Here is a 27677-nt window from a genome sequence, read left to right on the forward strand (position 1 = left end):
CTCTCACTGCCGAATCTGTGCCGAGCTTTGGAAGCACAGAGGGCAACATAAAAGGGAGGGGGAAAAAAAAATAAACAATTAAAAATCGCGGATTGTGAGCCCTACGGGAACTCCCCCAGCGGAGAAGCAGCGCAGACGCCTGCACACGGCATTAGCAAGCGGGGGCTGGGCAGGGAAGTGCGGCGCGGGCTGTGTCCCTTAGAGTAAGAATCGGGCCGAATGTCCTGAGCGCTATCTGAGCGAAATAATTTGGGCTAGCAAACCAGACTGTGGGATATCTACCACGCGAAAAGCCAGCCCTAACCTAAGACACCGCCAGGCCCGCGCACAGAACAAAGGACTGAACAGAGATAGCCGGCTGCAGACCTCCCCCTCCGGTGACAGGCAACCAGAGCCGGAAGGGGGCAATCGCAGCCCCAGAGAGACACTATCTATAAAACTGTAAGCAGGCTTCTTTGCTAACTAAAACTTCTTGGGGGTCTGGACGGTCAACATCTGCCTGAGAAGGTGCGCCGGTTTTACACCCAGATAACCGAGTGGCGGGGAGGCGATAAGTCGCAGCATTGGCGCCCGCCAAGCACCTCATCACCTGAGCTGCTCGACCTGGGAAGAACACAAAACGCAGGCCCAACCGAGTCTGCGCCTCTGAGGACTACCCGAGTGCCTGAACCTGAGCGGCTTGGACCTGGGAGCTTAGTCCAGGGCCGGCCTCTGATTGTTCCCGGCGGAACAACCTAGAGCCCAAGCAGTGTGGGCAGGGAGGTTACACGCGCCGTGAGCGGGGGCAGACCCAGTGTGGCCGAGGCACTTCGAGCGCACGCCAGTGTTATCTGTTTGCAGCATCCCTCCCTCCCTCCCCACAGCGCGGCTGAACAAGTGAGCCTAAATTAAAAAAAAAAAATAGGGTCCTCCACCGTCCCCTTTGTGTCAGGGCGGGAACCAGACACTGAAGAGACCAGCAAACAGAAGAAGCTATAACAGAGGGAAACGCCTTGGAAGCTACAGGCCATAGATTAAAACCCTGTGGTTACTACGGATTACATAGGAAGGGGCCTATAGATCTTGAGAAATATAAGTCGGACTAAGGAACTGCCAAAAATGAACTGAACCCACAATACTCACAACAAAACCAGAGAAAGACCTAGATATATTTTTACTATTTTTACGATCAATCTTTCTTTCTTTCTTTTTTTTTTTTTAATTAAAAAAAAAATTTTTTTTAAGTCCTCTATTGTCCTTTAATTTTCACTTTTATAACTATTACTTTGCAAAAAAAAAAAAAAAAGACCCTATTTTTTTTTTTTTTTTTTTTCTTCTTCAGCAAACTTCATATATATATTTTATAATTTTTTGACCGTGGTTTTTTTTTTTTTTTTTTTTTTTTTTCTTTTTTCTTTTTTTCTTTTCTTTAACATTGCATTTTTGAAATTCCAAACTCTACTCTAGATTTTTAATTTTAGCCTTTTGATATATGTTATCAATTTTGTACCTATAGTTTTTTTCATAATTGCTGTGACTTTTTTTTTTTTCCTCTGTTTCTTTCTCTTCTTCTTTTATATAACATCGTATATCTGCAATTCCAAACTCTACTCAAGATTTTTAATTTATGCTTTTTGGTATTTGATATCAATTTTGTACCTGTATTTTCTTTATAATTTTTGCGACATTGTTTTTGTTGGTTTGTTTGTTTTCTCTCTTTATTTTTCTTCTTCTTCTTTTTTTTTTTTTTTTTTTTTTTAACGTTGTATTTTTGAAATTCCAAACTCTACTCTGGATTTTTAATTTTTGCTGTTTGGTATTAGTTATCAATTTTGTACCTGTAGTTTCTTTATTACTTTCACGACCTTGTTTGTTTTTCTTTGTTCGTTTTTTCTCTCTTTCTTTTCCTTCTCCTTTTCATTAACATCGCATTTTTGAAATTCCAAACTCTACTCTAATTTCTAATTTTTGTTTTTATGTATTTGTTACCAATTTTGTACCTTTAAGAACCCAATCTTCAGGACCCATTTTTCACTAGTGTACGAGATTACTGGCTTGACTGCTCTCTCTCCCTTTGGACTCTCCATTTTCTCCACCAGGTCACCTGTATCTCCTCCCTAACCCCTCTCTACTCTACCCAACTCTGTGAATTTCTGTGTGTTCCAGACGGTGGAGAACACTTAAGGAACTGATTACTGGCTGGATCTGTCTCCCGCCTTTTCATTTCCCCCTTTTATCCTTCTGGCCACCTCTGTCTCCTGCCTCCTTCTTCTCTTCCCTGTATAACTCCGTGAACATCTCTGAGCGGTCCAGTTGTGGAGTGCACATAAGGAAGTGACTACTGGCTAGCCCACTCTCTCCACTATTGATTCCACCTCATCTCATTTGGGTCACCTCTAACTCCCTCCTCCCTCTTCTCTTCTCCATGTAACGCTGTGAACCTCTCTGAGTGACCCTCACAGTAGAGAAACTTTTCATCTTTAACGTAGATGTTTTATCAGTGGTGCTGTATAGAAGGAGAAGTTTTGAAACTACTGTAAAATTAAGACCGATAACTGGAAGTAGGAGGCTTAAGTCCAATCCCTGACTCCAGGGAACGCCTGACTCCAAGGAACATTAATTGACAGGAGCTCATCAAATGCCTCCATACCGACACTGAAACCAAGCACCACACAAGGGCCAACAAGTTCCAGGGAAAGACATAACAAGCAAATTCTCCAGCAACAAAGGAACACAGCCCTGAGCTTCAAGATACAGGCTGCCCAAAGTCACCCCAAAACCATAGACATCTCATAACTCATTACTGGACATTTCATTACACTCCAGAGAGAAGAAATACAGCTCCATCCACCAGAACATCGACACAAGCTTCCCTAACCAGGAAACCTTGACAAGCCACCTGTACAAACCCACACACAGCGAGGAAACGCCACAATAAAGAGAACTCCACAAACTGCCAGAATACAGAAAGGACACCCCAAACTCAGCAATTTAAACAAGATGAAGAGACAGAGGAATAGCCAGCAGATAAAGGAACAGGATAAATGCCCACCAAACCAAACCAAAGAGGAAGAGATAGGGAATCTACCTGATAAAGAATTCCGAATAATGATAGTGAAATTGATCCAAAATCTTGAAATTAAAATGGAATCACAGATAAATAGCCTGGAGGCAAGGATTGAGAAGATGCAAGAAAGGTTTAACAAGGACTTAGAAGAAATAAAAAAGAGTCAATATATAATGAATAATGCAATAAGTGAAATTAAAAACACTCTGGAGGCAACAAATAGTAGAATAACAGAGGCAGAAGATAGGATTAGTGAATTAGAAGATAGAATGGTAGAAATAAATGAATCAGAGAGGAAAAAAGAAAAACGAATTAAAAGAAATGAGGACAATCTCAGAGACCTCCAGGACAATATTAAACGCTACAACATTCGAATCATAGGGGTCCCAGAAGAAGAAGACAAAAAGAAAGACCATGAGAAAATACTTGAGGAGATAATAGTTGAAAACTTCCCTAAAATGGGGAAGGAAATAATCACCCAAGTCCAAGAAACCCAGAGAGTCCCAAATAGGATAAACCCAAGGCGAAACACCCCAAGACACATAGTAATCAAATTAACAAAGATCAAACACAAAGAACAAATATTAAAAGCAGCAAGGGAAAAACAACAAATAACACACAAGGGAATTCCCATAAGGATAACAGCTGATCTTTCAATAGAAACTCTTCAAGCCAGGAGGGAATGGCAAGACATACTTAAAATGATGAAAGAAAATAATCTACAGCCCAGATTATTGTACCCAGCAAGGATCTCATTCAAGTATGAAGGAGAAATCAAAAGCTTTTCAGACAAGCAAAAGCTGAGAGAATTCTGCACCACCAAACCAGCTCTCCAACAAATACTAAAGGATATTCTCTAGACAGGAAACACAAAAATTGTGTATAAATTCGAACCCAAAACAATAAAGTAAATGGCAACGGGGTCATACTTATCAGTAATTACCTTAAACGTAAATGGGTTGAATGCCCCAACCAAAAGACAAAGAATGGCTGAATGGATACAAAAACAAGACCCCTGCATATGTTGTCTACAAGAGACCCACCTCAAAACAGGGGACACATACAGACTGAAAGTGAAGGGCTGGAAAAAGATTTTCCATGCGAATAGGGACCAAAAGAAAGCAGGAGTAGCAATACTCATATCAGATAAAATAGACTTTAAAACAAAGACTGTGAAAAGAGACAAAGATGGTCACTACATAATGATCAAAGGATCAATCCAAGAAGAAGATATAACAATTATAAATATATATGCACCCAACACGGGAGCACCACAGTATGTAAGACAAATGCTAACAAGTATGAAAGAAGAAATTAACAATAACACAATAATAGTGGGAGACTTTAATACCCCACTCACACCTATGGATAGATCAACTAAACAGAAAATTAACAAGGAAACACAAACTTTAAACGATACAATAGACCAGTTAGACCTAATTGATATCTATAGGACATTTCATCCCAAAACAATGAATTTCACCTTCTTCTCAAGCGCACATGGAACCTTCTCCAGGATAGATCACATCCTGGGCCATAAAGCTAGCCTTGGTAAATTCAAAAAAATAGAAATCATTCCAAGCATCTTTTCTGACCACAATGCAGTAAGATTAGATCTCAATTACAGGAGAAAAACTATTAAAAAATCCAACATATGGAGGCTGAACAACACGCTGCTGAATAACCAACAAATCACAGAAGAAATCAAAAAAGAAATCAAAATTTGCATAGAAACGAATGACAATGAAAACACAACAACCCAAAACCTGTGGGACACGATAAAAGCAGTCCTAAGGGGAAAGTTCATAGCAATACAGGCACACCTCAAGAAACAAGAAAAAAGTCAAATAAATAACCTAACTCTACACCTAAAGCAACTAGAAAAGGAAGAAATGAAGAACCCCAGGGTTAGTAGAAGGAAAGAAATCTTAAAAATTAGAGCAGAAATAAATGCAAAAGAAACAAAAGAGACCATAGCAAAAATCAACAAAACCAAAAGCTGGTTCTTTGAAAGGATAAATAAAATTGACAAACCATTAGCCAGACTCATCAAGAAACAAAGGGAGAAAAATCAAATCAATAAAATTAGAAATGAAAATGGAGAGATCACAACAGACAACACAGAAATACAAAGGATCATAAGAGACTACTATCAACAATTATATGCCAATAAAATGGACAACGTGGAAGAAATGGACAAATTCTTAGAAAAGTACAACTTTCCAAAACTCGATCAGGAAGAAATAGAAAATCTTAACAGACCCATCACAAGCACGGAAATTGAAACTGTAATCAAAAATCTTCCAGCAAACAAAAGCCCAGGTCCAGACGGCTTCACAGCTGAATTCTACCAAAAATGTAGAGAAGAGCTAACACCTATCCTGCTCAAACTCTTCCAGAAAATTGCAGAGGATGGTAAACTTCCAAACTCATTCTATGAGGCCACCATCACCCTAATACCAAAACCTGACAAAGATCCCACAAAAAAAGAAAACTACAGGCCAATATCACTGATGAACATAGATGCAAAAATCCTTAACAAAATTCTAGCAATCAGAATCCAACAACACATTAAAAAGATCATACACCATGACCAAGTGGGCTTTATCCCAGGGATGCAAGGATTCTTCAATATCCGCAAATCAATCAATGTAATACACCACATTAACAAATTGAAAAATAAAAACCATATGATTATCTCAATAGATGCAGAGAAAGCCTTTGACAAAATTCAACATCCATTTATGATCAAAACTCTCCAGAAAGCAGGAATAGAAGGAACATACCTCAACATAATCAAAGCTATATATGACAAACCCACAGCAAACATTATCCTCAATGGTGAAAAATTGAAAGCATTTCCTCTAAAGTCAGGAACAAGACAAGGGTGCCCACTTTCACCATTACTATTCAACATAGTTTTGGAAGTTTTGGCCACAGCAATCAGAGCAGAAAAAGAAATAAAAGGAATCCAAATTGGAAAAGAAGAAGTAAAGCTCTCACTGTTTGCAGATGACATGATCCTCTACATAGAAAACCCTAAAGACTCCACCAGAAAATTACTAGAACTAATCAATGACTATAGTAAAGTTGCAGGATATAAAATCAACACACAGAAATCCCTTGCATTCCTATACACTAATAATGAGAAAACAGAAAGAGAAATTAAGGAAACAATTCCATTCACCATTGCAACGGAAAGAATAAAATACTTAGGAATATATCTACCTAAAGAATCTAAAGACCTATATATAGAAAACTATAAAACACTGGTGAAAGAAATCAAAGAGGACACTAACAGATGGAGAAATATACCATGTTCATGGATTGGAAGAATCAATGTAGTGAAAATGAGTATACTACCCAAAGCAATCTATAGATTCAATGCAATCCCTATCAAGCTACCAACAGCATTCTTCACAGAGCTAGAACAAATAATTTCACAATTTGTATGGAAAAACAAAAAACCTCGAATAGCCAAAGCGATCTTGAGAAAGAAGAATGGAACTGGAGGATTCAACCTACCTGACTTCAGGCTCTACTATAAAGCCACAGTCATCAAGACAGTATGGTACTGGCACAAAGACAGAAATATAGATCAATGGAACAAAATAGAAAGCCCAGAGATAAATCCACGCACATATGGACACCTTATCTTCGACAAAGGAGGCAAGAATATACAATGGATTAAAGACAATCTCTTTAACAAGTGGTGCTGGGAACTCTGGTCAACCACTTGTAAAAGAATGAAACTAGAACACTTTCTAACACCATACACAAAAATAAACTCAAAATGGATTAAAGATCTAAACGTAAGACCAGAAACTATAAAACTCCTAGAGGACAACATAGGCAAAACACTCTCTGACATACATCACAGCAGGATCCTCTATGACCCACCTCCCAGAATATTGGAAATAAAAGCAAAAATAAACAAATGGGACCTAATTAACCTTAAAAGCTTCTGCACATCAAAGGAAACTATTAGCAAGGTGAAAAGACAGCCTTCAGAATGGGAGAAGATAATAGCAAATGAAGCAACTGACAAACAACTAATCTCGAGAATATACAAGCAACTCCTACAGCTCAACTCCAGAAAAATAAATGACCCAATCAAAAAATGGGCCAAAGAACTAAATAGACATTTCTCCAAAGAAGACATAAAGATGGCTAACAAACACATGAAAAGATGCTCAACATCACTCATTATCAGAGAAATGCAAATCAAAACCACTATGAGGTACCATTTCACACCAGTCAGAATGGCTACAATCCAAAAGTCTACAAGTAATAAATGCTGGAGAGGGTGTGGAGAAAAGGGAACCCTCTTACACTGTTGGTGGGAATGCAAACTAGTGCAGCCACTATGGAGAACAGTGTGGAGATTCCTTAAAAAACTGGAAATAGACATGCCTTATGATCCAGCAATCCCACTGCTGGGCATACACACTGAGAAAACCAGAAGGGAAAGAGACACGAGTACCCCAATGTTCATCGCAGCACTGTTTATAATAGCCAGGACATGGAAGCAACCTAGATGTCCATCAGCAGATGAATGGATAAGAAAGCTGTGGTACATATACACAATGGAGTATTATTCAGCCATTAAAAAGAATACATTTGAATCAGTCCTAATGAGGTGGATGAAACTGGAGCCTATTATACAGAGTGAAGTAAGCCAGAAAGAAAAACACCAATACAGTATACTAACGCATATATATGGAATTTAGAAAGATGGTAACAATAACTCTGTGTACGAGACAGCAAAAGAGACACTGATGTATAGAACAGTCTTATGGACTCTGTGGGAGAGGGAGAGGGTGGGAAGATTTGGGAGAATGGCATTGAAACATGTAAATATCATGTATGAAATGAGTTGCCAGTCCAGGTTCGATGCACGATACTGGATGCTTGGGGCTGGTGCACTGGGACGACCCAGAGGGATGGAATGGGGAGGGAGGAGGGAGGAGGGTTCAGGATGGGGAACACATGTATACCTGTGGCGGATTCATTTTGATATTTGGCAAATCTAATACAGTTATGTAAAGTTTAAAAATAAAATAAAATTAAAAAAAAAAAAAAAAAAAAAAAAAAAAAATAAACAGGCTGAATTTTCGCTTTCTACTCAAAAAGTAATTTTTTTACTTCTAGGACATTATTTGTTATGATTGGTCTCAATCTTCTGGGCTATAAACTATCTTTGTGTTATAAACTCTTGTTAACAAATCCTGACAGTGAAGAATTTCCAAAAGGCAATCCTTGAGTTCCTCAGCTTCTCCAACCACCAGCCTGATAGTCTCAGTGCTCTGTGTGGCCTCTGGGTTGCTCTGTATTCCACGAGCAAACAATGGACCTTGATTTTGACTCTCAAGGTTCCTTACTGAGTGTGAAGTAGGAAAGTAAAAGACCATGTATCAGGGTCCAGAGGGACTGTCACTGCTGAAACCAAACACTTTTTGGTACAGAAGCAACTGAGATATAATGAAAAGAATATTGTGGCTATAGGTAACTCAGTTCAGTCGCTCAGTCGTGTCTGATTCTTTGTGACCCTATGAATTGCAGCACGCCAGGCTTCCCTGTCCTTCCCTTCACCAACTCCCAGAGTTTACCCAAACTCATGTCCATCGAGTCGGTGATGCCATCCAGCCATCTAATCCTCTGTAGTCCCCTTCTCCTCCTGCCCCTAATCCCTCCCAGCTGCTGCTGCTGCTAAGTCACTTCAGTCGTGTCCAGCTCTGTGCAATCCCAGAGACGGCAGCCCACCAGGCTCCCCCGTCCCTGGGATTCTCCAGGCAAGAACACTGGAGTGGGTTGCCATTTCCTTCTCCAATGCATGAAAGTGAAAAGTGAAAGTGAAGTCGCTCAGTCGTGCCTGACTCTTAGCGACCCCATGGACTGCAGCCTACCAGGCTCCTCCATCCATGGGATTTTCCAGGCAAGAGGACTGGAGTGGGATGCCATTGCCTTCTCCGATCCCTCCCAGCATCAGAGTCTTTTCCACTGGGTCAACTCTTCGCGTGAGGTAGCCAAAGTACTGGAGTTTCAGCTTTAGCATCATTCCTTCCAAAGAAATCCCAGGGCTGATCTCCTTCAGAATGGACTGGTTGGATCTCCTTGCAGTCCAAGGGACTCTCAAGAGTCTTCTCCAACACCACAGTTCAAAAGCATCAATTCTTCGGTGCTCAGCTTTCTTCACAGGCCAACTCTCACATTCATACATGACCACTGGAAAAACCATAGCCTTGACTAGACTGACCTTTGTTGGCAAAGTAATGTGTCTTGAATATGCTTTTGAATATGCTATCTAGGTTGGTCATAACTTTCCCTCCAAAGACTAAGTGTCTTTTAATTTCATGGCTGGAATCACCATCTGCAGTGATTTGGGAACCCAAAAAAATAATCATTCCAATTTTTATCTCTATGATTATAAATACTGCCAAACTTATATTTTTTTGAAATACTGTATTTATGAAATAGGCATACTAACAGCTCATAAAATTGTTTAGAGATTGAATGTGATGATTTATCTATACAATTCCAACCACAAAGGATAGCCTCATTAATGTTCTTTGTATCTACTTCTGTAAATGTTATGCACCCGATTTAAACACAGAAACTAAAACTAAAAGGGAAGGTCAACTATGAACTTTCCTTATAATAAATTCATATAAAATTTAACATCAGTATTTTAGTGAACATCCTCATTATTTGAAAATATAACATTTGTTTTCTAAAGTGGTAAAAATGCATTTGTAGTAATCAAGATGTAACTAAAGTATGGTAAAAGGGATGCATATTCTATTGTTAGAAAAAGCAGTTTCCCTCTATATATTTTTTTAACCTTTGAGAATTTAAACCACATATTTAAAAAAGAATACTAAAAATTAACATATTCCATTTAAGATATAATTTGAAGGGACATTCTTAATGCCATAGTGATCTGTTAAAACATGCCCTAGAATAACTACACATTTGTGAATTATGTATCTTTAAGCATTCTTGTGATTTGTTAATAATGGCTTGGTTCCACAGAGCATAATTCTCACAGAGTAAAATTAGCATAGGCTAGACTTCATAGTTGCAACTCCCCAAAAGAGATATTTTACTTCAAGTATTGGAATAATCATTAAATAGAAAAAAAACCAACAGTGACTTGAAAAAGTCACCTGCAAGATTCAAAGTGCCTCAAAAGCTTGGTTTTAAAGGTGATTCGAAGAATGTCCAAAGGGTTAGAAGCATCATTAAAATACTGGCTTCCCCCAATACTTTATTTCTAAACAACTATGCTTGTTATGTCTATTAATGCCCTCAAAGCTCTAGAAAAGTATGTTAAAGTCCTCAAAAGTTAAATGCATTAACTTTTGGGTTATTTTTCTAATTCAGGCAGAGCCAATTGACCGCCATCCACATAATAAATGTTCATCCCAATAATAACTACCAAATTCAAGGCTAGAATGTCAAAAGAATTTTCTTCCTAAGAAATCAAACCTCTGTACTTAACAACCACTACTTAAATTCTCTTGAAGAATCAATTAGGAAAGCTTGACAATTAACTTTGAAATAATTCACCAATGCTCTTGATGCTGGAGTAGAATATCTACTCTAATATGTACAGACAACAGACAGACCCATAAATGGCAAAATCACCAATCTGGGAGAGCAAGTTAGTAGAGACTTATGTTTAAGCCTTTTATCTATTATTTCTAGAAAAGACACATAGCTTTTATGCTTTTGATCTGTAAAATGATTCAACTTTGATTTAGTTCAGGGATACAGACCAATTCATAATTTTTGTAACTCATCTACAATGACTTTTCATTGCCCCATCATTTATTGAACCCAAATATCTCATCTTATTTTTCTAATGAAACTATTTCTTAAATAAATTTCCAGCTCTTTGGCTTATTGGTTTATTCTTTTCCTTTGGGCTTATTCTGTTTATCTCAAAGTCATCAGAGATAAACAGATTTGTATTTATATGAGTCTTCCTTCAAAGTATGTGGTAGAAGATCTAGCAGCTTCACTGAAATACAGTAATAAGTCAACCAGAGATCAACAATAAAGATCAAAAAAGATTACACAATGAAAGCACTTTGTAAAGTGTAATACATTATCCAAATGGAACTCATCTTTGTTACTTTTAAAAACACTTAATTGACAGATCAGAAAATGCAATTATGCACAAGACTGCAAGGGAATTCAACCTTAAACAGAGGCGGGCTTATCTCACATGATGCCCTTACACCTAATTTAATGGAACAAAGCCAATTAGCTAGAAACCTTCACTTTTCTTTCATTTGTATTCATTACCCAAAGCATCTAAATTTCATATGAAAGTAACAGTTTCATCATTTTTACATGGTGATTTATAATTTCAGTTTTCCTTAGAAATAATTACCTATATGTATGTGACAAATGCATCATCCCACCTTGGTCCCAGTCTCTTCTTTTTCCTATTTTTTCAACAGCTGTTCTAAAACATTTTCACTCTCCGTTACTCTCCACTCTCAGCATATGATATTATCTTTTATTTAAAAGAAATCCTGGTTTTCTAAATTCAGTGGTCACATTTTCTTCCCTCCTCCATGGGAAAAAAAAAAAACAAAACAACAAAAGGCAAACTTGATTTATAGCATTTGCAGATTTCTGTGCTGTAAATATTCCTAACATGGCTGATTTCAAGCAACTGCCTCACAGAATTCTTCAATATTTATTAACCAACACTGATGCAACTACTTCCGTCAGTATTGGTTTTACACACACACACACACACACACACACACACACACACACGTCTTCTACGTCCTAGTCTTTAAGGCCAACTTCAGTTAAATGTGTATTCCAAGTATCTAGTACACTGCTTGGAAAATAAGATACACTCAATAAAGATAAAATGTTTATTGGGGGAATCTAAAAGAAAATGATTACTATATTTGACTATTCAATTTGGCCCTGGGTTTAATGTAATGTGCTATAAACTTTTTGCACACTGTGACCATAAGACCAAAAATACTGGAAGAAACAAGAATGAACTGCTATGTAAAATGTCAGACATTCTTTGTCATATCTTATGAAGAGACAAAATACGCTGGGTTCTTAGCTTCAGATTTGGGATTTTCAGAAGACAAACGTGTGCCCACCATTATAAAAGCGGAATTTGGTTGGCATATGTACTTCATGCACTTAATAACATAAAGCAAGGGCATCAGTTCAAATATAAGTGAAAAAAGTAAATCAAGAAAACTACTTTTAAATAAGACCAAAGAGCATAGCACTCATGGTGCTGTGGTTACAGAAGGAGAAAGCCTTCTGTGTAAATTCTGATTTGCCACTTATGATCTGAACTTGGGCTAGTTAATTCTTTCTGTAAGCTTTAGTTTTGTCATCTGAGAAAAAGAAGGAAATAATATTACTGTTTTCCTTTACAGGGTCATTGTAAGGATTAAATGAGATACTTATATAGTTTCAATACTAATAATTGAATAAGCATAGGGATTTCAGGACAAAAATGAGGGTATAGCATTTATTAAAGAATTTCACATTAACAAGAAATTTTAGGGTTTTGTTCTTCACTTGCCCCATGAAGCAACTCCTTGAAAACTTTGCCCTCGACAGTGTCATGCTTAGCATCTGCCAAGGCTAAATTCTCTATAACTGTTCACTAGATTGGAGTCCAAAGACAACAGAGTTCAGAGAGACTGTAGAAAATAATAATAACAAGAATGTTAATAGTAATTTATTATTAACATCCATTAACCCTTTACCTGCATTTGAAGTTGATGAACCCAGAGGGTGCAAGTGGTTACTAACCCTGAACTCAGGATCTGATACTGAGCCATGTGTCTCCCTAAGAGTGTCTAATCTGATAAACTTTACTGCTTTTACTGTCTTTACCAGTAAAATCACGTAGGTGGACTTGCTTTTGATGTCCCTGCTTTCCTCTCCCATGAAATCACATAGGTGGGCATGTAGTTGGCATTTCCTGCCCTTTCCCCTTAGCTGCTTTAACAACCAAGATAATCTTAACCCTCCTCTTTTACCATGCCTTCAATCTTTCAAGGAACAGCCCTGCGACTCCCCCGTCTTTAAGTCAGCCACCTCCTTTTCCTTGTAAGATCAAAGCCACACACTCTGCATGATTTCTCCTACACAACAAAGGACTGATGTTTAACAGGAGGGTAATTGGAGGAGCACAGATCCAGCCTAGCATCATCTCCCAGCCCTGGAGGTGGGGAATGTGGGCTGGGAGCCCCCTTTCCAGGAACTGCCACCTTCTATAAAGTGACTTCACTGTCATTAAACCTACAGCTCCAAACAAACAGAAGCAATCATTCCTGCCCTCTGCACTAGACGAACCCCACCAGATTCCACCATCCCATTTTTAGTAAATGCAATCTTTTAGAAGAAGTTTAGAAACAGTCGTGTCTTGAAATCCTCCACAAAATCAGGAATGCACTCTCACAATTGTGTATCAAAACTGCATCTCATGAGCATTATTTAGACACTTGCTTTCTCGAGATTTCCCAATCACTTCAGAGTCTAAAACTATTTATAGGGATTACGGGAACAAATAAATTGTAAAAAAACAAAAAGGGGGGGGCGGGGGAACTTAAAAAATATTTTTACTGTGTAAGAGAAAAAGAAGGGACCAAGGAAGAGATAGGAAAAAGACAGAACTTTTTGGTCTCACCACTTAGCTACATAGATTACTTCAAATCCTTTTCAAAAAGAGAAAGAAAGAAAATGAATAGCAACAAAAAATTAAACAAAATTTTTAAAAAATTTTATTTTTTTCTATTTTTAAATAGCCTCTGACATCTAGAAATTTGGCTAACACAACTGGTTCACACTGTGGCTGGAAGCTGTCCCAGTGCTCACCACTAGGCAATCTTGCTATCCAGCTGGGTGTAAGGACTCTCACAGGTCACCAACCTTGCACATGATCCCTCTTAAAACAAATAAGACCACTCTGTATGTTTTTCTAAGCACAGTTGAAAACCAGGTCACCATGTGACCACAAAATACCAAACATCCTCCTCCACATATGAGTGACTACTGCTTCTTTACTAAATTCAGCTATTAATCTCTGCTTTCTTACAGATAAGATTTTGTTCTTTTAGGTACACAATAACAGGATTGTCCTCACTATAAGGCAACACCTGATCCAGAGAAATCCTCTCTTTTTAATACTCTTCCTGAGATGCCCTGTGGTTTACCCTGGTGTGCATTCTCCATCAAAGCCATGGGTAATAAACTGAACTTTTAAAACTACAGGAGTGTTCTTAGTGATCTTTAACTGGAGAGCATTGACAGGTATTATTAATCCTTTTCACATATATGGAAAATGGTACTCAGAGAGGTTTTAGAAAACTCTTACTAGTGACAGGATTAGAAGCCAGATCTTTCTCAAGTAGCTCAGGACTCCAAAAAAATACATATAGATAGATAGCCTTTTTTCTTAGGTTACATAGAATATTTCTGCCACATTGCTGCTGCTGCTGCTGCTGCTGCTAAGTTGCTTCAGTCATGTCCAACTCTGTGCGACCCCACAGACAGCAGCCCCCAAGGCTCTTCTGTCCCTGGGATTCTCCAAGCAAGAATACTGGAGTGGGTTACCATTTCCTTCTCCAATGCACGAAAGTGAAAAGTGAAAGTGAAGGCACTCAGTTGTGTCCGACTCTTCAAGACCCCATGGACTGTGGCCTACCAGGCTCCTCCGTCCACGGGATTTTCCAGGCAAGAGTACTGGAGTGGGCTCCCATTGCCTTCTCCATCTGTCACATTAAGTGAGGCATATTCACCCTTTTTGCACTGCCACGTACTCTGAAAATGATCCGTTATGAGGTTATTCTTTTGGATTAAGAAACTAATCACTGTATTAAAGTAACTATTGATTCCACTTTTATCCAAATTATCTTATCAAATCATGTTCTATTTGGTATTGAAAAGTCAGTGTCGTGAGTATGTTGTGGCTGGAGATAGAGACGATGGAGAGTGGGTGAACCTCGAGCTCAGTGGGTTGGCCATAGAGGGAAGTCTTAGGGAGTCATCCTGAAGAGAAGGCTCAGGAAGCCAAGGTCTGGGCAGCATAGATTGTCTAAAAGACAGGGAGAGGAGGAAAGCACTAGAAATAAAAGTCAACAACTTTCCATTTCCCCCTCTAGGCGTCCATTTTGCATGTTTCTTTATAATTAGGAGAGATCACTAGGCTAGGAGTTCAGAGACCTTAGTTGTAACCCTACCTATGTTATTCATTTGTGTTTTTTTTTTTTTTTTTTTTTAAAGATACTGAGCTGTCTGCACTAAGTAAAATCAGTAGCTTGGATTCTTCCAATTAACGGATCTCAAAGGCACCCTAATGATCTATGGTTCTATGGAAGAATGATCTCTACACTATTTCATGCTATTTCTACGTGTGCTCTCATGTCCTCATTTGTTGCTTCCCAACATTTATTATGTAGTTAGCTGTGCTTACACGTGTGCTAAATTATGGGGAAACAAAGACTGGTCTCCACCCTAAAGCAGCAAATACAAAGCTTCCTAAGTACTGATTATGTAAACATACTTTGTATAATTGCTATTGACAAAACAAAATGTCAAAAGTTTCCAAGATATGCGTTCACATTTATTTACCTAAGTTGTAGAAAATATATCTGAGACCAGGGACAACACTGATAACTTTTTTTCTAGATCTGAAAGCCCAGAATAAAGTTCCTGCCCACAGTAACAGTTCATATGTTATACAAATAACATATGTCTTAAGATAGCATGGTTGCAAAATGTGGTAACACAAATACCAAAAAAAAAAAAAAATCAGTAGATTGTAGACAGGAATGCACTAGCCAGATTTTGTGAATGTTATGAATTCACAATGGCTAAGCATTAGTGCACATAAGCTTAACATAATGTTAGTGGGAAACACTGAACAAAATAATACATCTCACAAGATGCTGCTTTCCTGAGCCCGATGAAATGCTTGCTCTTTTAATGCAGATGCTTGACATTTCCAGTTAGGAACTAAAACTAGGTAGAATGTTTTTTTGAGTGGGACTCTGGGATTTCTTTTTTGGAGATGTGTAAGAAAGTGCTGGCCAACTGGGTTAGGCTTCATGGTTACTTGCATATTTTTCTGATTTTGAAGTTTTTTTTCTACTTTAAAAAGATAATCAAGGGAAATATTTTATGTATGATATCTCTTTTACATATGTCTCACTCCACATACAACCTCATCCCAACCAACATACACTTCTTTTTTTCATGTTTTCCTAGTTTAAAGCTGCCACCATTACTGTTTGGACAAGGTCCTTATGGGTTACATTGATATCCTTCAGGGTGATACCTCCTAGAATAATAGAAATAAAAACAAAAGCAAACTAATGGGACCTAATTAAACTTAAAAGCTTTTGCATAGCAAAGGAAATAATAGACAAGATTAAAAGACAACACAATAGAAGAAAACAATTGCAAATGAAACAACTGACAAAGGATTAATCTCCAGAATATATTATACATCTCATTATCAAGAAAAAAAAGCCCAATCAAAAAATGGGCAGAAAACCTAAACAGACATTTCTCCAAAGAAGATATACAGATGGCCAATAAACACATAAAAAAGAGGCTCAACATCACTAATTATTAGAGAAATGAAAATCAGAACTACAATAAGGTATCACCTCATATCAGTCATAATCACCATCATCAAATAATCTACAAACAATAAATGCTGGAGAGGTTGCAGAGAAAAGGGAAACCTCATACACTGTTGGTGGGAATGTAAACTAACACAACCATCGTGGAGAACAGTATGGAGATTCCTTAAAAAGCTAGGAAAAAAATCTAGCATATGTTCCAGCAACTCCACTACTGGGCATATAGCCTAAGAAAATCACAATCCAAATATATATATATATATATATATATATATATATATATATGTATCCCAGTGTTCACTGCAGCACTATTTACAATAGCCAGGACATGGAAGCAACCCTGATGTCCACTGAAAGATTAATGGGTAAAGAAGATGTGGTACATATGTACAATGGAATATTACTCAGCCATAAAAAAGAACTAATGTGAATCAGTTCTAGTGAGGTGAATGAACCTAGAGCCTGTTATACAGAGTGAAGAAAATCAGGAACAGAAAAACAAATAGAAAATTCCACAAAACAACTTCTGAATGCTGGTGGAGGCCACCAGGCACCCAGAAAGGCAGCCCATTCTCTTTGAAAAGAGGTAGGACAAAATATAAAAGGTAAAAAGAGAGACAAAAGAGTTAGGGACAGAGACCCATCCCAGGGAGGGTGTCATGAAGGAGAATAAGTTTCCAAACACCAGGAAACCGGCAGGTCTGCGGGGAGTTTAGCAATCTCAGAGGGCAACATAACTGGGAGAAAAAACAAAAACCAAACCACAGATTATGCACCTAACCGCAACTCCCAGTGGAGAAGTAGCAGTGAGCGGAGGCTGAAGAGGGAGACACGGGCTGCATGCTTAGGGTAAGGACCAGGGCCAAATGCCTTGAGGACAATCTGAGGGAGCTAACGTGAGATAGCAACCCAAACTGTGAGACAGCCAGGGAGGGGGGAAAAAAAAAGAGAGAGAGAGAACTTTCCCGAGAAAAGCTGTAAGGCACAACCTCGCCTGCTCACAGAACAAAGGACCAAGTGAATACTAGAGGACAGCTAGCCAGCTGCAGGCTGGCCCCTCCCCTGCCGGACACAGAGAGGCAGGCAGGTGACAGCCAGAGCCAGAAAGAGGGGCAATCTCGGATCCCTCCACCAAACTGGGAGCAGGTTCCCAGTTGCTAACCAAGCCTTCCTGGGATCCTGGATGGTTGACATGGGCCAGGAGGGTCACAGTCAGAAATCAGCTCCCTAGAGGAGACACATGGCACACCTGAGATGGTGCTCCTGCTGTGCACCCAGGAAACCAAGGAGCTGGGACCAGGGAGGCAATAAGATGCACCACCCACCTGGGAAGAGTGTGCTAAACAAACACCTGGTCATCTGCACTACTTGGACCTGGGAAAGGCACAAAACGCAGGCCCAACCAAGTCTGTGCCTTTGTGGAGTACCTGAGAACCTGAACCTGAGTGGCTTAGACCTGGGCAGTGCATGAAACCCAGGGCCCACTTAGGACAGTTCCCCTGCAGAGCAACCTGGAGTCTGAGCAGTATAAACTGGGAAAGCACACATGCCGTGAGTGGGGGCAAACCCAGTGTGGCCCAGACACTGCGAGCACTCCCCACACACGCCAGTGATATTTGTTTGCAGTGTTCCTCCCTCCCCACAGCACAACTGAACAAGTGAGCCTAAATAAGTGACCACCTTCACCCCCTTGTGTCAGGGCATAAGTTAGATACTGAAGAGACTTGCAAACAGAGGAAGCCAAAATAAACAGAGAAGAGGGAACCACTTTGGAAGTGACAAGTGCAACAGATTAAAACCCTGTTAGCACTGACTACATTGGAAGGGGCCTATGACCTTGAGAAGAAGTGTAAGCTGGAACAAGGAACTATCTGAAACTGAACTGACTCCACACTGCCCTCAACAGCTCCAGAGAAATTCCTAGATATATTTTACTATTATCATTTTTTAATTTAAATTTTTTTATTTTTAAGTTCTTTATTACTCCTTTAATTTTCATTTTTATAACCTACTATTACTTTGCAAAAAAAGACCCCTTTTTAAAGCAAATTTCATATATATATATATTTTTAATAATTTTTGTGATTTTTTTTTAATATTGTATTTTGGAGAGTCTAACCTCTACTCTAGATTTTTAATCTTTGCTATTTGGTATTTTTTTAATCAATTTTGTACCTTAAGAATCCAATCTTCAGTAGCCATTTTTATTTAGGAGTGTGATTACTGGCTTGATTGCTCTCTCCCCCTTTTGACTCTCCTTTTTCTCCCCCAGGTCACCTCTATCTCCTCCCTCCCCCTTCTCTTCTCTACTCAACTCTGTGAATCTTTTTGGGTGTTCCAGGCTGTGGAGAACACTTAGGGAACTGATTACTGGCTAGATTCATCTCTATCCCTTTGACTCCCCCTCTTCTCCTCCTGGTCATCTCTATCTCCTTTCTCCTCCTTCTCTTTTCCATGGAACTCCATGAACGTCTCTGAGTGTTCCAGACTATGGAGAGAACATAGGGGGTTGATTACTGACTAGACTGCTCTCGCCCCTTTTGATTCCCCCTCTTCTCCTCCTGATCACCTCTATCTCCCTCTTCCCTCTTCTCTTCTCCATGTAACTCTGTGAACCTCTCTGGGTGTCCCTCACTGTGGAGAATCTTTTCACCATTAACCTATATGTTTTATCATTGGTGCAGTATGGATGGAGAAGTCTTGAGGCTACTGTAAGAACAAGACTGAAAGCCAAAGGCAGGAGGCTTAAATCCAAAACTTGAGAACACCAGAAAACTCCTGACACCAGGAAACATTAATAGACAAGAGCTCATCCAAAAGCCTCCATACCTACAATGAAACCAAGCTCCACCCAAGAGCCAAAAGTTTCAGAGCAAGACATACCAAGCTAATTCTCCAACAACTCAGGAACATAACCCTGAGCATTAAAATACAGGTGGTCAAAATTCACACCAAACCCACAGACAACTCAAAACTCACTATTGGACACTTCATTGCACTCTAGAGAGAAGAGGCCAGCTCCACCCACCAGAACATGGACACAAGCCTCCCTAACCAGGAAACCTTGACTAGCCACTCATCCAACACCACCCACAGGGAGGAACCTCCACAATAAAGAGGAACCACAAACTTCCAGCATAGAGAAAGGCCACCCTGAAAACAGCAACCTAAAAAAGATGAAAAGGCAGAGAAATATTCAGCTGGTAAGGGAACATGATAAATGCCCGCCAAACCAAAGAAAAGAGGAGGAGATAGGGAGTCTACCTGAAAAAGAATTCAGAATTATGATGGTAAAAATGATCCAAAACCTTGAAAACAAAATGCAGTTACAGATAAACAGCCTGGAGACAATGATTGAGAAGATGCAAGAAATGCTTAACAAGGACCTAGAAGAAAAAGAGTCAAACAATTATGAATAATGCAATAGTAAAAACACTCTGGAGGGAACAAACAGTAGAATAACTGAGGCAGAAGATAGGACAAGTGAGGTGGAAGATAGAATGGTAGAAATAAATGAAGCAAAGAGGGGAAAAAAAGAATTAAAATAAATGAGGACAACCTCAGAGACCTCTGGGACAACGTAAAATGCCCCAACATTTGAATCATAGGAGTCCCAGAAGAAGAAGACAAAAAGAAAGGCTGTGAGAAAATACTTGAAGAGATAATAGTTGAAAACTTCCCTAAAATGGGGAAGGAAATAATCACCCAAGTGCAAGAAACCTAGAGAGTCCCAAACAGGATAAACCCAAGGTGAAACACCCCAAGACACATATTAATCAAATTAACAAAGATCAAATATTAAAAGCAGAAAGAGAAAAACAACAAATAACACACAAGGGGATTCCCATAAGGATAACAGGTGATCTCTCAATAGAAACTCTTCAAGCCAGAAGGGAATGGCAGGACGTACTTAAAGTGATGAAAGAGAAAAACCTACCACCCAGATTACTGTACCCAGCAAGGATCTCATTCAAATATGAAGGAGAAATTAAAAGCTTTACAGACAAGCAAAAGATGAGAGAATTCAGCACCACCAAACCAGCTCTTCAACAAATACTAAAAGATCTTCTCTACACAGGAAACAGAGAAAAGGTGTATAAACTCGAACCCAAAACAACAAAGTAAATGGCAAGGGGATCACCAGTTCAGTTCAGCTCAGTCGCTCAGTCGTATCCGACTCTTTGTGACCCCATGAAGTGCAGCACGCCAGGCCTCCCTGTCCATCACCAACTCCCAGAGTCCACTCAAACCCATATCCATCGAGTCGGTGATGCCATCCAACCAACTCATCCTCTGTTGTCCCCTTCTCCTCCTTCCCTCAATCCTTCCCAGCATCAGGGTCTTTTTCAATGAGTCAGCTCTTCGCATCAGGTAGCCAAAGTATTGGAGTTTCAGCTTCAACATCAGTCCTTCCAATGAACACTCAGGACTGATCTCCTTTAGGATGGACTGGTTGGATCTCCTTGCACTCCAAGGGACTCTCAAGAGTCTTCTCCAACACCACAGTTCAAAAGCATCAATTCTTTGGCACTCAGCTTTCTTTATAGTCCAACTCTCATATCCATACCTGACCACTGGAAAAATCATAGTCTTGACTAGACGGACCTTTGTTGGCAAAGTAATGTCTCTGCTTTTTAATATGCTATCTAGCTTTGTCATAATTTTCCTTCCAAGGAGTAAGCATCTTTTAATTTCATGGCTGCAATCACCATCTGCAGTGATTTTGGAGCCCTCCAAAATAAAATCAGCCACTGTTTCCCTATCTATTTGCCATGAAGTGATGGGACCAGGTGCCATGATCTTAGTTTTCTGACTGCTGAGCTTTAAGCCAACTTTTCACTTTCCTCTTTCAGTTTCATCACGAGGCTCTTTAGTTCTTTTTCACTTTCTGCCTTAAGTGTGGTGTCATCTGCATATCTGAGGTTATCAATATTTCATACCTGAGGTTATTGATATTTCTCCCAGCAATCTTGGTACAGATACAAAATGGAATATTACTCAGCCATTAAAAAGAATACATTTGAATCAGTTCTAATGAGGTAGATGAAACTGGAGCCTATTATACAGAGTGAAGTAAGCCAGAAAGAAAAACACACATACAGTATACTAATGCATATATATGGAATTTAGAAAGATGGTAATAACAACCCTACATGCAAGACAGCAAAAGAGACACAGATGTATAGAACAGTCTTTTGGACTCTGTCGGAGAAGGCGAGGGTGGGATGTTTTGAGAGAATAGCATTGAAACATGTATATTATCATGTGTGAAACAGATCACCAGTCCAGGTTCAATGCATGAGACAGGGTGCTCAGGGCTGGTGCACTGGGATGACCAGAAGGATGGGTTGGGGAAGGAGGTGGGAGGGGGGTTCAGAATAGGGAGCACATGTACACCCATGGCTGATTCATGTCAATGTATGGCAAAACCACTACAACATTGTTAAGTAATTAGCCTCCAATTAAAATAAATAAATTTTGAAAAATGTAAAAATGCAAAAAGTCTACAAACAATAAATGCTGGAGAGGGTGAGAAGAAAAGGGAACCCTCTTACACTGTTGGTGGGAATGCAAACTAGTACAGCTGCTATGGAGAACAGTGTGGAGATTCCTTAAAAAACTGGAAATAGAACCCAGCAATCCCACTGCTGGGCATACACAACGAGGAAACTAGAATTGAAAGAGACACATGTACACCAATGTTTATCGCAGCACTGTTTACAATAGCCAGGACATGGGAGTCACCTAGGTGTCCATCACCAGACAAATGGATAAGAAAGCTGTGGTACGTATACACAATGGAATATTACTCAGCTATTAAAAAGAATGCATTTGAATCAGTTCTAATGAGGTAGATGAAACTGGAGCCTATTATACATAGCAAAGTAAGTCAGAAAGAAAAACACCAATACAGTATATTAACACATATATATGGAATTTAGAAAGATGGTAATGATGACCCTATATGTGAGACAGCAAAAGAGACACAGATGTAAAGAACAATCTTTTGGACTCTGTGGGAGAAGGCGAGGGTGGAATGATTTGAGAGCATAGCATTGCAACATGTATATTATCATATGTGAAATAGATCACCAGTCCAGGTTCAATGCATGAGACAGGGTGCTCAGGGCTGGTGCACTGGGATGACCCTGAAGGATGGGATGGGAAGGTGGGAGGGGGGTTCAGGATGGGGAACACATGTACACCCATGGCTGATCCATGTCAATGTATGGCAAAAACCACTACAATACTGTAAAGTAATTAGCCTCCAATTAAAATAAATAAATTAAAAAAAGAAAAACAAATATTGTATATTTAATACATATATATGGAATCTAGAAAAGTGGTGTTGATGAACCTATTTGAAGGGAAGGAATGAAGATGCAGACATAGAGAATTGACTTGAGGATACAGTGGGGGAGAGAAAGAGAGAGACAAATGGAGAAAGTAGTACCAACATACATACACTACTATGTGCAAAATAGATAGCTGGTGAGAAGTTACTGTATAACATAAGGAGCCCAGTCTGGCACTCTGTGATGACCTAGAGAAGTGGGATTAGGGGAGGAGAGGCAGGCTCAAGAAGGAGGGGATATATGTATAATTATGGTTGATTTGCATTACTGTATGGCAGAAACCAAAACAACATTGTGAAGTTTTTTTAAAAAAATATCCTCCGGGGTGAGAAACTACTTCTCCATTAGCTATATTTCAATTCTTTCATCACCAAATGCTGTTTCCAAAAAACAGTAACTGTATTTTCAAGTAACAGGACAGAAATGAGTTAATTTAAAAGAAAGTAGATGAAATCTGGCCACTCCTACTGGAAAGACTAGGGATCTCTTCAAGAAAATCAGAGATACCAAAGGAACATTTCATGCAAAGATGAGCTCGATAAAGGACAAAAGTGGTACGGACCTAACAGAAGCAGAAGATATTAAAAAGAGATGGCAAGAATACACAGAAGAACTGTACAAAAAAGAGCTTCATGACCCAGATAATCACGATGGTGTGATCACTGACCTAGAGCCAGACATCCTGGAATGCGAAGTCAAGTGGGCCTTGGAAAGCATCACTACAAACAAAGCTAGTGGAGGTGACGGAATTCCAATTGAGCTATTCCAAATCCTGAAAGATGATGCTGTGAAAGTGCTGCACTCAATATGCCAGCAAGCCACAGGACTGGAAAAGGTCAGTTTTCATTCCAATTCCAAAGAAAGGCAATGTCAAAGAATGCTCAAACTATCGCACAATTACACTCATCTCACACGCTAGTAAAGTCATGCTCAAAATTCTCCAAGCCAGGCTTCAACAGTATGTGAACCATGAACTTCCTGATGTTCAAGCTGGTTTTAGAAAAGGTAGAGGAACCAGAGATCAAATTGCCAACATCCGCTGGATCATGGAAAAAACAAGAGAGTTCCAGAGAAACATCTATTTCTGCTTTATTGACTATGCCAAAGCCTTTGACTGTGTGCATCACAATAAACTGTGGAAAATTCTGAAAGAGAGGGAATACCAGAACATCTGATCTGCCTCTTGAGAAATTTGTATGCAGGTCAGGAAGCAACAGTTAGAACTGGACATGGAACAACAGACTGGTTCCAAATAGGAAAAGGAGTTCGTCAAGGCTGTATATTGTCACCCTGTTTATTTAACTTCTATGCAGAGTACATCATGAGAAACACTGGGCTGGAAGAAACACAAGCTGGAATCAAGATTGCTGGGAGAAATATCAATAACCTCAGATATGCAGATGACACCACCCTTATGGCAGAAAGTGAAGAGGAACTCAAAAGCCTCTTGATGAAAGTGAAAGTGGAGAGTGAAAAAGTTGGCTTAAAGCTCAACATTCAGAAAACGAAGATCATGGTGTCTGGTCCAACCACTTCATGGCAAATAGATGGGGAAACAGCATCAGACTTTATTTTTCTGGGCTTGAAAATCACTGCAGATGGTGACTGCAGCCATGAAATTAAAAGACGCTTACTCCTTGGAAGGAAAGTTATGACCAACCTAGATAGCATATTCAAAAGCAGAGACATTACTTTGCCAACAAAGGTCCATCTAGTCAAGGCTATGGTTTTTCCTGTGGTCATGTATGGATGTGAGAGTTGGACTGTGAAGAATGCTGAGCACCGAAGAATTGATGCTTTTGAACTGTGGTGTTGGAGAAGACTCTTGAGAGTCCCTTGGACTGCAAGGAGATCCAGCCAGTCCATTCTGAAGGAGATCAGCCCTGGGATTTCTTTGGAAGGAATGATGCTGAAGCTGAAACTCCAGTCCTTTGGCCACCTCATGCGAAGAGTTGACTTATTGGAAAAGACTCTGATGCTGGGAGGGATTGGGGGCAAGAGGAGAAGGGGATGACAGAGGATGAGATGGCTGGATGGCATCACTGACTCGATGGGCGTGAGTCTGAGTGAACTCCAGGAGTTGGTGATGGACAGGGAGGCCTGGTGTGCTGCGATTCATGGGGTTGCAAAGAGTCGGACACGACTGAGCAACTGATCTGATCTGATCTGATCTGACTGGCCTGGAGCAAAGAGGGTTGTGACAGGTCAGTGCTGTTCTCTGAAGCTTCTCTGTTTCTCTTTGCTATTCTCCGTTTCTACCTCTACTTCACATGGATGGTAGCCTTGGGCCAGGAAGGCAGTGAAGTGTAGAACCTCCAAATAAAATCAGCCAGACATGAACTGAGATGAGGCTGTTTGGGGAACTCATCTGACATTTCCACGAATCTCTGAACATGCATGGAGGTACTGCAACGGTGGGTGGGCTCATCACCTGCTCTAACTTCACTTGACTGCAAGTGTTTAAGTCACAGATCCAATATTCCATAAGATTGAAATACCAAATTCAAATGCTGCTGCTGCTGCTAAGTCGCTTCAGTTGTGTCCGACTCTGTGTGACCCCATGGACTGCAGCCTACCAGGCTTCTCCGTCCATGGGATTCTCCAGGCAAGAACACTGGAGTGGGTTGCCATTTCCTTCTCCAATGCATCAAAGTGGAAAGTGAAAGTGAAGTCGCTCAGTTGTGTCTGACTCTTAGTGACCTCATGGACTGCGCCCTACCAGGCTCCTCCATCCATGGGATTTTCCAGGCAACAGTACTGGAGTGGGGTGCCATTGCCTTCTCCCAAACTCAAATGAAGTAACTTCAAATATCCTGTATTGTGAATTGGTCATTGGTCAGACCCAAATATAGACTTTTTGCTTCCTTTTGCTTCATTCTGTGTACGTGTGTATGTATATTGACAGCAACATTTTCAGAAAAGAATTAGCAAAATAATGAGGGTTTTAGAAATCTAAAAATGATTATTATCCTGTAAAACTATTAAACAAGATAGGAGACAATTTATTAAATATTTTCTTCAAAGGTAAGATTTGGCTTAAAATAATAGAAGTTCCTAGAGGTTATTTTGAACCAGTTACTAAAATTGGTTCAAATTTTAATTTATAAGCTATAATTTTCTAATACAAATTCCCTGGCATACTGTTAAATTTTCTCTGTGGATATTCAAACAGAAATTGAATGATAATTTTGAGAAGGAAATTGAAGAACCTCCTATGTTTACAGGAGAATGCATTAGCTATGCTTTCCAACTCTCACTTCTTTAAATTTTTATTCTCTCCTTTTCTTTTGATTTTGGCACACATGGGGGTATTTCAAACAAGGTGCCACCATAAAAACTTTTTTGCTTAAAGCATTGAAAAGAGAAGTTTCTTAAGGAAACATCACTAATTTGATAGTTCCGTACATTTGCTCTGTCATGTCCTACTCTTTGCGACCCCATGGACTGCAGCACGCAAGGCTTCCCTGTCCATCAGCAACTCCCAGAACTCACTCAAACTGATGTCCATTGAGTCGGTGATGCCATTCAACCATCTCATCCTCCCTCATCTCCTTCTCCTTCATTCAACCTTTTCTAGCATCAGGGTCTTTTCCAGTTGAATCAGTTCTTCGTATCAGGTAGCCAAAGTATTGGAGCTTCAGCATTAGTCCTTACAATGAATATTCAGGGCTTATTTCCTTTAAGGTTCACTGGTTTGATTTCCTTCCAGTCCAAGGGACTCGCAAGTGTCTTCTTCAACACCACAGTTCAAAAGCATCAATTCTTCAGTGCTCAGCTTTCTTTATGGTCCAACTCTCACATCCATACATGACTACTGGAAAGAAACATAGCTTTGACTAGACTGACCTTTGTAGGAAAAGTAAGGTCTCTGCTTTTTAATATGCTATCTACGTTTGTCATAGCTTTTCTTCCAAGGAGTAAGGGTCTTTTAATTTCATGGCTGAAGTCACCATCTGTAGTGATTTTAGAGCCCAAGAAAATAAAGTCTGTCATTGTTTCCATTGTTTCCCTGTCTATTTGACATGAAGTGATGGGACCGAATGCCATGATCTTAGTTTTTTGAATGTTGAATTTTAAGCCAGATTTTTCCCTATTCTGTTTCATTTTCATCAAGGCTTTTTAGTTCCTCTTTGCTTTCTGTCATAAGGATGGTATCATCTGTTTATCTGAGGTTATGATATTTCTCCCAGCAATCTAGATTCTACCTCATGCTTCATCCAGCCAGCATTTCACATGACTTACTCTGCATATAAGTTAAATAAGCAGGGTGACAATATACAGCCTTGGCATACTCCTTTTCCAATTTGGAACCAGTCCGTTATTCCATGTCCAGTTCTAACTGTTGCTTCTTGACCTTCATACAGATTTCTCAGGAGGCAGGTAAGGTGGTCTAGTATTCCCATTTCTTGAAGAATTTTCCACAGTTTATTGTGATCCACACAGTTAAAGGCTTTGGCATAGTCAATAAAGCAGAAGTAGATGTTTTTCTCGAATTCTCTTTCTTTTTCTATGATCCAACAGATGTTGACAATTTGATACCTAGTTCCTCTGCCTTTTCTAAATCCAGCTTGAACATCTGGTAGTTCTCAGTTCATGTACTACTGAAGCCTAGCTTGGAGAATTTTC

The 27677-nt window shown here is 39.5% G+C and overlaps 1 protein-coding gene across 3 annotated transcripts in view; it reads right to left on the minus strand.

Moving 5' to 3' along the window:
• UNC13C (unc-13 homolog C) overlaps positions 1-27677 on the minus strand; it is an 860874-nt gene that overhangs the window by 379285 nt on the left and 453912 nt on the right. The gene's annotated exons all lie outside the window — the stretch shown is intronic.

The sequence above is a fragment of the Bubalus kerabau genome, chromosome 10 (assembly GCF_029407905.1).
Source record: "Bubalus kerabau isolate K-KA32 ecotype Philippines breed swamp buffalo chromosome 10, PCC_UOA_SB_1v2, whole genome shotgun sequence".
In the NCBI taxonomy this organism is placed as follows: Eukaryota; Metazoa; Chordata; class Mammalia; order Artiodactyla; family Bovidae; genus Bubalus; species Bubalus kerabau.